Source organism: Rattus norvegicus, chromosome 11 (assembly GCF_036323735.1).
Source record: "Rattus norvegicus strain BN/NHsdMcwi chromosome 11, GRCr8, whole genome shotgun sequence".
Lineage (NCBI taxonomy): Eukaryota > Metazoa > Chordata > Mammalia > Rodentia > Muridae > Rattus > Rattus norvegicus.
Window position 1 is genome coordinate 21,969,111 of NC_086029.1, and position 10,919 is coordinate 21,980,029.

A 10,919-nucleotide genomic window follows, 5' to 3' on the forward strand; every position below is an offset into this window, starting at 1 on the left:
ATTCTAACTGTTCTTACACACTCACAGACACATACAACAACTCACACTTGTCAACTGTGTAATATTATTGACATGTTACCTTCTTCACTATAGCAACCATGTTATTGTCCACATACATTCTGTAATGTCATGCAGTATATATATATATATATATATATATATATATATATATGTATATATATACACATATGTATGTATATATAAATGAATTTGTCTTCTGAAAAATACTTGTATTTCTGAGTGTTCTTAGCACTCACCTAACAATAAAATGTCATTGTGAAGGAGAAATAGAATTATAAAATTAATTAATCAACTTTAAACCTCTTCCATGTTATTGGAGCCTAGGGAATTTGTGGATATACACATATATATCTCACCCAGGGTAAAAGCAGCATTGAAACTATGAACTCTGAAAGGACACAGACAATAAGACTTCAGCACGTCAGGGATGTCATCATTTTCAAGAGTAATTATGGGGCAACTCTCAGACAGAAAACTTTGAAGCAATAGTAAGCACCATGAACAACAAACATAAAACAAAAGAAAGAAAAGAAAGTAATAGCCATACTTCTGTTATGGGACTATTGGTTGCTTTTATAAGTGATGGAGAGTTTCTTGGATCTTAATGAGCATAGTTTGGGGTGCTAGGGTACCAGAATAATTCTGTAGCCATCAAATCTACCCAAAACCAATGTCGTTCAAGTTATTTTGTCATGAACGTAAAGATTGAAAATCAGAAACCACAGAGGGTGAGTTTTATCAAGAAGTTTATTATAGATCCATAGGTGGAAACATAATAGGGAAAGAGAACAGAGCCCCTGTTCACAGGAGAGGTCGAAGAGTACCATGAAGCATTTCACCCTGGGGCTTCATAGAAAATTAATGGTACAAATTGGGCTGAGATACGGGGAAGGGATCAACTGGGCAGTAGAGTATGCATAACCTGGAGGCATCCAACAGCCTCCTTTGAGTTATCATCATATCCTCACCCACTGCCTCTACACCAAGGTGCTGATTTATTAAGAGAGATGAAAAGCAGGCAGGAACCAGACCTCTTCTCTGTTTTTCTTGGCCCCTAGCAAGATCACTCTCCGTCTGCCACTCTGATGCCACTGCCCAACCTCAGCATTTCCATTATTCTTTTTTTTTTGTTTTTGTTTTTTTTGTTTTGTTTTGTTTTTTTTATTAACTTGAGTATTTCTTATATACATTTCAAGTGTTATTCCCTTTCCCGGTTTCCGGGCAAACATCCCCCTCCCCCCTCCCCTTCCTTATGGATGTTGCCCTCCCAACCCTCCCCCCATTGCCGCCCTCCCCCCACCAGTCTAGTTCACTGGGGGTTCAGTCTTAGCAGGACCCAGGGCTTCCCCTTCCACTGGTGCTCTTACTAGGATATGCATTGCTACCTATGAGGTCAGAGTCCAAGGTCAGTCCATGTATAGTCTTTGGGTAGGGGCTTAGTCCCTGGGAGCTCTGGTTGCTTGGCATTGTTGTACATATGGAGTCTCGAGCCCCTTCAAGCTCTTCCAGTTCTTTCTCTGATTCCTTCAACGGGGGTCCTATTCTCAGTTCAGTGGTTTGCTGCTGGCATTCGCCTCTGTATTTGCTGTATTCTGGCTGTGTCTCTTAGGAGCGATCTACATCCGGCTCCTGTCGGTCTGCACTTCTTTGCTTCATCCATCTTGTCTAATTGGGTGGCTATATATGTATGGGCCACATGTGGGGCAGACTCTGAATGGGTGTTCCTTCAGTCTCTGTTTTAATCTTTGCCTCTCTCTTCCCTGCCAAGGGTATTCTTGTTCCCCTTTTAAAGAAGGAGTGAAGCATTCACATTTTGATCATCTGTCTTGAGTTTCATTTGCTCTAGGCATCTAGGGTAATTCAAGCATTTGGGCTAATAGCCACTTATCAATGAGTGCATACCATGTATGTCTTTCTGTGATTGGGTTAGCTCACTCAGGATGATGTTTTCCAGTTCCAACCATTTGCCTACGAATTTCATAAAGTCGTTGTTTTTGATAGCTGAGTAATATTCCATTGTGTAGATGTACCACATTTTCTGTATCCATTCCTCTGTTGAAGGGCATCTGGGTTCTTTCCAGCTTCTGGCTATTATAAATAAGGCTGCAATGAACATAGTGGAGCACGTGTCTTTTTTATATGTTGGGGCATCTTTTGGGTATATGCCCAAGAGAGGTATAGCTGGATCCTCAGGCAGTTCAATGTCCAATTTTCTGAGGATTCTCCAGACTGATTTCCAGAATGGTTGTACCAGTTTGCAATCCCACCAACAATGGAGGAGTGTTCCTCTTCCTCCACATCCTCGCCACCATCTGTTGTCTCCTGAGTTTTTGATCTTAGCCATTCTCACTGGTGTGAGGTGAAATCTCAGGGTTGTTTTGATTTGCATTTCCCTTATGACTAAAGATGTTGAACATTTCTTTAGGTGTTTCTCAGCCATTTGGCATTCCTCAGCTGTGAATTCTTTGTTTAGCTCTGAACCCCATTTTTAATAGGGTTATTTGTCTCCCTGCGGTCTAACTTCTTGAGTTCTTTGTATATTTTGGATATAAGGCCTCTATCTGTTGTAGGATTGGTAAAGATCTTTTCCCAATCTGTTGGTTGCCGTTTTGTCCTAACCACCGTGTCCTTTGCCTTACAGAAGCTTTGTAGTTTTATGAGATCCCATTTGTCGATTCTTGATCTTAGAGCGTAAGCCATTGGTGTTTTGTTTAGGAAATTTTTTCCAGTGCCCATGTGTTCCAGATGCTTCCCTAGTTTTTCTTCTATTAGTTTGAGTGTGTCTGCTTTGATGTGGAGGTCCTTGATCCACTTGGACTTAAGCTTTGTACAGGGTGATAAGCATGGATCAATCTGCATTCTTCAACATGTTGACCTCCAGTTGAACCAGCACCATTTGCTGAGAATGCTATCTTTTTTCCATTTGATGGTTTTGGCTCCTTTGTCAAACATCAAGTGACCATAGGCGTGTGGGTTCATTTCTGGGTCTTCAATTCTATTCCATTGGTCTATCTGTCTGTCTCTGTACCAATACCATGCAGTTTTTATCACTATTGCTCTGTAATACTGCTTGAGTTCAGGGATAGTGATTCCCCCTGAAGTCCTTTTATTGTTGAGGATAGCTTTATTTCCATTATTCTTAAACTGGGTGTGGAAGGCTCTTGGGTGGGTCACTCATAAGGAAGCCACACATTCACAACAATTTATTTTACTTTCAAATGCTGTAATCTCTCTGACCACATATACTTACACTGTGGTGTATCAGCCATTTAGAAGATCTGTAACAGAATGCCATAAAAATGACTTCTGTCAGTTCATTCCCAGACCCTGTTTTTAAAAAAAGTCATTAATCCTCTAAGCAGATGATGCTTTCCAGGCACAAAAAACAGTCCCCAAAAGGACCTGTGCAGAAACCCATAGAGAAAGCAAAACGTTCTGAGAAGGGCATAGCAAAAGACAGTTGAGCTTAAGTTTCTATATACCTAATAGAATAGGAGAAACATGTCTGCAAGTGCAAGTTAAAATGAGAATCATGAAATCACTGGCTTCTATAGTCAATGCCCACAGTGAACTACCATTTTAAAATAGTAACTGACTTTTTTTTTTAATTTGGTGGTTTTTCATTTCTTGCTACACTCTGTAAAAGCATTTAGTAGGTCTTCTCGTAGATAAAATTAGACTTCAGGAAACTGACACTCATTTAAAGCAGAATCAAGTAAGAAAAACAGAGCATTTCCTTCAGGGATTGACTCCTAAAATACACTCAACGTCAACATAGAGAATAGCTTTGAAAGACCCCAAATTTGATTGCGTGAGTCGGTTTTCTTCCTAAAATTGGTTTTGGTCCTAAATGTCTCTAAAATTAAAATTGATACCACAAAAGAAAGACAAGATTTAGTTTTCCCATGCACAAGGATGCTGCAAAGTAGACACAGAGCTGAGGAGGAGTGGTAATGAAGAGAGCAGAAATGCGATTTCCTTTTACAAGTCTTGAAGCATCATGCCCAAGCAGAAGCCACTCAAGTGTGGCGGTAGATTATGGTGTGCTTTTAATGATCTCATTCTTTTATCGCATTGATAGGTTTTCCCCTTGAACTGTAGCTTGTAATTCCTTGTTTCTTTGATAATATGTGTGTTTTGCTTTGGTCTTCTGATCAGTTTTCTGGGCTACCTATATGTTTACAGAAATTTCAAAATAGGGTATCTCAATAAGGGAAAACAGCTTCCATATCTTTTTTAAATAATGTCAGTACGAACATAGAGGTGTGGATTTCTTACTGTTGCTTTCAGGATTTTAATTTTAATGCAATGATGAGAACATTGCAGCTGTAAAGGCTTATAGGTTATAGAGCCAGCCTATAACTTTCTTGTTGCCCCCAGGTACATGTTTCAGTTCTCAGCTTGTTGAGAAAAATAAAACATCCTTTTAATTCATTGCACTTCTTCAGATTATTAAAAATGGATCCATCTTAAAACACAATTGAAAGTGATTCCATCAACAAAAAGAGATCGGCTAATCCTGCTGCTCGGAAGTTCTAAAACTATAGTGTACTTCAGATGTGGCTTAATTCCACAATAGGATGATAGTATGACCTTGTCAAGAACCCAGGGTGCTTTGTTGTTGATTTTGGTTTTGCTGACATTTTTGTCTTTCTTTTATCTCTGATTTTCTCCCTAAATTTCTGCTTTATCCTAAGGTTGAATTAACTCCCTTCTTGTCATTCTATCCTGAAAACCCACTGTGGAGGTATGAATAGGAATGGCCTCCATAGACTCATGTGTTTGAGTGCTTGGCCCAAAGGGAGTGGCACTATTAAGTGGTATGACCTGGATAAAAGAATTATGTCACTGCGGATGTGGGCTGTGAGGTAGCATTTAAGCTCAAGCTACACCCAGTGTCAGATTCTCCTCCTGGCTGCCTTTAGATCAAAATGTAGAACTCTCAGCTTCATCTCCAGCATCCTGTCTGCCTGCACACTGCCCTGCTTCTCACCCTAATGACAATGGACTAAACCTCTGAAACTGTAAGCAAACCCCAATAAAATATGTTCCTTTATAAGAGGTGCTTTAGTCATGGTGTCTCTTTACCTAACCCATGGTATGGTAAAATACATACCATCAACTCTCGGAATTACCTGCTCCCTGATCTTGGGAAATATGGGAAATAATCATTTCCAGAAACCTCCTCAGAAGGCCGTTGATGCATTCAAGCTGTTTGGCAATTCTCCTCTCACATTTCATCAGGCCAGGTGAAATGATGGGCTACTCCCGAATGAGGGCCTCAAGGAAGAGCCTCTCCTGAGGGGTAAGTCAGGAGGCAAACCTAATATTTACAGGTTAAACTAGTTGGTTCCAAAATGCAGGCTTCACAAGCTTGTGAAGAGTTAACAAACAAAACAGACATTGAGAGAGAACCACAAAGATTACAATATTGTGTTTCTGTTTTGAAAGCCATGTATCCATATATTGCTGCTTTCCATTTCAGGTAGAATTTAAGAAAAAAAAACCTTCAAATGTGATATAAGTACCAAATGAGACCATAGTATGCTCAACATCCATGAGATTTTTAAAAATATAAATACTAGAATTTATGGTGAATATAATGAATGAAACATTAATGAGATTCAATATATCTTAAATAATCTTAAGCTCAAATCTGTATTCAGGGGGGTTGGGATTTTCATTTATAGAATTTGTGTTACTTTATTCCACAAAGTAAAAAGGAAATATGTTTTAGAAATATATGGAGAATAAGGAGTTAACAATAAAGTCATCCTAAAAGCCTTGAAACCATCCATAGCTATATAGAATATTTTATATCTTTAATTTGTATTTATGTTTATAACTATTTCTTGGCATGTATATATGTATACCCTGTGCATACCTGGTACATGGAAAAGTCAGAAGAGGACATCAGATACCCTGGAACTGGAGTAATGGGTGGTTACAAGTCATATTGTAGATTCTAGAGAACTTAACATGTGTACTCCCCAAGAACAGCAAGTGCTCTTAACCATTAAGGCATCTCCCCAGCCTTCAATGTTGCACTCATAAGAACATATTTGCTTCTGTTAGTATCAACAAAAGTGTCAGGATATAATCTATCAAAAGATGCTGTATTTAGATTGAGGTGCTGGCATCCAAGGTAAAGGTTATGTAGACATATTACTTGAGAATGAGAGTTATTAGAATGATCTGGTGGAGTAGCCATGGAAAGTGCGAGAAGAAGCAAGACCAACTCTTACTTGTTCTTGTTCAGCCGCTTTATGCTTCCATTATTTGGTGTGAGCTCTACAGGGTACAGCAGGAATTGAATAACTTGTCTTAGACAAAATGTTTAAGAAGCTTAATGAAGAAATTATAAAGACGTGTGTGTGTGTGTGTGTGTGTGTGTGTGTGTGTGTGTGTGTGTGTGTGTGTGTGTGTTCGGAAAAGCTGAAACTAGAAATGTACAATTGAAAGTTACTTACGTTAAACTTCACATTTGACACTATAAGACATGATTTTCTAGTAAGAAAACAGGCAAAGGAAAGGTAAGAGAGTCAGGAAGAAGTCTGAATCCTTGAATAACTTGTAAATTTGTACAGAAGTGCCCAAGGAGTTTCAAATGAGCCACTAGATAGTACGGAGCCTACTAGGAATATGAGTTGGGCACAAATATAGACATGCACTAAAAAAGATGAGCACCACTAGCTTCTTCTGATGGTGAGATCTGAATCTGAAAGCAAATACTATTAACCACTCCAAGAACTCCAATGTGGAAATGTGGGGAAAAAAATGTTAGAAGGTTGAGAGGTCAATGAAAAAGTGAGTTTAGCCATGCATATAGACAATTATTTTGAGAAGTTTAGATATTAAAAAGAACAGAGAAACTGTATGGTGGCTATCAACAAAGGTGAAAGATAATATATTGTAATATCTTTGCATGTCCAACACAATTGTCCAAATAGTAATATAGAAATAAATAATAAAGACAATAAAGTACATTTTCAGGGAGTGCAAATTGCTGAGAACTAGACTATTGTCCTGGAAAGCATACTCTTGACCACGTAGCTATTTTAAAATAATTGAGTTACATTATTCCAAAAAGACTTGATTTATGCAGTCCAATACCTGAACCAAATTTGATGTTGGATGTGTTTGATTTCTTGTGACTCTATGACTGATAATTAAGGCCTGAACTCTTAAAAGATCATCACGTTCCTAATATTCTAAGCTAAAGCACAGAAAATTGAGGGCCTGACATCTTAGTTGTGGCTAAACCCACTTGCCCTACCTATATCATCGGGTGGTACACAGTATTTTGTTTTTTGTCCACAAATAAAGAAGCGAATGCTTGTTTTTCATTTTAATCCTCATATGTGCAAGTGGACAATGAAATACAGTCACCCTATCCAATAGTTAAATGAAAAGAGATTTTCTTCCAGAATGGGACCTGGTACTCCATGTCCTGGATGAAGTTACGATGAATACCAGTTCTCCATCACCTGGGACTGATTTTGGATATGGGAAGGAGAAGCATCTAACAAAAGAGTGAAGGAACAAAGCAGCATGGCAGAGAGCATCCCCATAGTTTGATGTTGCAAAAGTGAAACAGGAATTTCTTTTTTTAAGTTAGTTTTCCATGGATGCTAGAAATTTGATTTGGTGACCCAACCATAAGGGAAAGAAGAGAGGTAGTGAGAACAGAATTGTGGCCCAGCTGCAGTGCAAATCAAGAAAAATAGGGTGAGAGAAGCGGAGTAGGAGAAAGTCAGTGAATCTCTCTTTGATTGAGACATGAAAAGGATCACATAGTTCTGGAAAACAATCTCCACAAGGACATCCGCAGCTGCTATTGGCTTATTGTGTACACATTCCCAGAAATCAAAAGCATCCTGCAAGTAGTGCCTGAGTCTTCCCCCTCCCATCGTTTTTGATGGAGACCTTCAGATCCATGAAAAAGGGAGATGAATGAACTCCATTGTAGTGAAAACACATGGCTCCCTATTTAACTCTGGGAGGAGAGAAGCAGATGACATTGAAGTTTAAGAATGAATAAGAATAGACTATAAATTTTAGTAACTGAAATGGCAAGAAAGCTATGGCATGTTCCAGGATGCCACTAGAACTGAGAGAAGGGGATCAATGTAACATGGTTAAAGGAAATGACTGGAGAAAAGTAACGCTAACTAGGGTGTGCACACCAACATTGACATTTGCCCAATAAGCTTATATTAATTACAACCAGAACTACTTTTTAATCCCCTGTCATAAAGGCAAACTGTATTTTAGGTCTGGGGGCTTCAGGGTATGTGTAGTTTATTTTCTAAGATCATCAACGTACTGTGTATATGACTTGTGAGAGTTACATGGATTGGCAATAAACTTAAAACTAAATATGTATAATGTTCCTTATTAGGAATCTTTATCATCTTCTTCCCCTGTGGGTACTAAATACCTGCATAGGTTGCAACTTTTATCTGTTGTAATTCTCAAATACAGAAGGACACATCAAGTAAGTAAGTGGCATGTATAGATCTCTCCAAGAAAAACTGAAATGATCAAGTTCAGGCAGCTAATCTAACACTGGATCAAAACCCCTCAGGGAAATATTTACGTTTTACCAGTTTACTCAGAGAAACAGCCCTAGGGATCTGTAGATATCCGCTGTGATTTTGACTGAAGGAAACGCTGAGGCCAGTGCTGAAGCTCGTGATTTAATCATAAAGCAATTCAACCTTTAGCAAGGCTATCTCCTAAGAAATCAATAGCTACACTCTCAGTTCTATTAAGGGATAAAAAAAAAAAAACTTCTTCACCTAACCAAGATATTAATTTGTATATGTGTTATTGTCTGCCATTCTGGTTGATATCTTGAAGTATTGAAAGATGAATTCAGTGATTCTGGTTGAAACACTTCCCCCCCCCCGAAGGAATTCCTCTGTCATCATCATCATTATTTTAACTATTTATTGATTCACATACCATTCCTCAAACACTGAAGTGCTTCAAACAAATTACCCACAACATTCAATGAAAACATTTTGCCTCAACTTTCCAAGCACAGTCTTCCAGTCACTTGCACATGGCATGACATAGCCTTCAAGGACAGCCATTCCTGTTAATTTTTTTTTTTTGTAAAAAGCAGCAACAAAGAGAGGTAGAGAATTCAGCAAGTAAAATTCACTTTAATAAATATCAGTATTCATAGCAACTAGAGAAATGCAAATTAAAACAACTTTGAGATTTCATCTTGGTCCAGCCAGAATGGATAAAATCCAAATACCAACCGACTACAAATGCTGGCGAGGATGAGGGGAAATGGATCTCTTCTTCATTGTTGTTGGGGTTGCAAAGCGATGCAGCAACTGTGGAAATCAGTGTGGAGAATCACAAAATCCTAAAACTATATCTACTACATGACCCAGCTCTATCGCTCCTGCATATTCCCTAAAGGACTGGAGACATCCTGACCTACAGACACTTGTTCAGCCATATTCATTTCCATCCTGCTAACATTAACTAAGAAATGGGAACAACTCAAATGTCCTTCAACAAATGCATGTATAATGAAAACAGGGGATGTATCCATATCAGAATTCTTTTCAACTGAAAAGGAAAATGAAGTCATGAAATTTGCAAGTTAACAAATGCAAATAGAGTGGATCTTACAGAATGAGAAGACCCAGAGACATAAACATCACATGTTCCCCTGTAGTATGATTCCAAGTTCCAAATATTTAGATGTGAATATATGACCTGGAGTAACCAGAAGAATTAAAAAAGGCAAGTAGAGAAGAAAAGAAAGATCTGTAGAGAAGGGGTTAGTAGCACATAGATGTTATGAGGGATAAAATAAGAAAGATGAGGGAGATTTATCTGTGGAGAGAGGGAGGACAACTCTGAGGAAGATGGACAGAAGAAAGGTAAAGATCATCAAGGGTGACTGAAAAGGCCATAGAGAAATTTATTTTATGTTTACTTAAAATACATATAATATATTTAAGTATATATATACATATATAAATAATGTAAATGAAGTTATTCCATATGTGGAATATACTCCGAGAGCCATGGACTATCTGCTACACTAACCAGTGTCATGAGAAACACCTAGTTATTGGTCTGGAGAGGCTAAGAGACTTCACAGACACCATAAGAATTGTCCTACTAGAACTTGAAGTTAAAGATAAAACCCTATTGCTGGAGACACCATATAACTGAGGCTTAAAGTAATCATGCTAGAATTGAGCTGGAAGCCTCGACCTTGAGGACTGCCTCATATAGCATCCATAGGGGCTAAGCAACCTGCCAAGAGACAGATGAAATCAACAGTCTTTATTTTTTTAAGATTTATTTATTTATTTTATGAGTACACTGTGGCTGTCATCAGACACACCAGAAAAGGGCATAAGATCTCATTACAGATGGTTGTGAGCCACCATGTGGATTCAGGGATTTGAACTCAGGACCTCTAGGAAAGCAGTCATGCTCTTAACCACAGAGCCATCTCTCCAACCTTAAATCAACAGTCTTATTAAACTATAAAACCTATACATCATGTAATGCTTTGACTGGCAAGATATACATAACAATGCATTAGTGCTATGTTTATATTAAGGGTGAACCAACAGCTGACTAATTGGAATTGAGGCTGAATCACATCGATGGAGTGCATGCCCTATATCATAAGTCAAATCAATCATCTGTGAATAGAGAGGCCATACACTTAAAAACAGAACCTACTCCTGCCATTTGTTAAACCAAGATACTTTCTAACTCTATCATACTATCCTTATACTCACCGATAAATGTAGCTCTCGAGATTTATTACAGAAGCTTTGTTTTTTGCAAGAAATGGAAAATATTACAGAGTACTCTACTGGTCAAACTGCAGAGAATAAGTGATTTGGGGG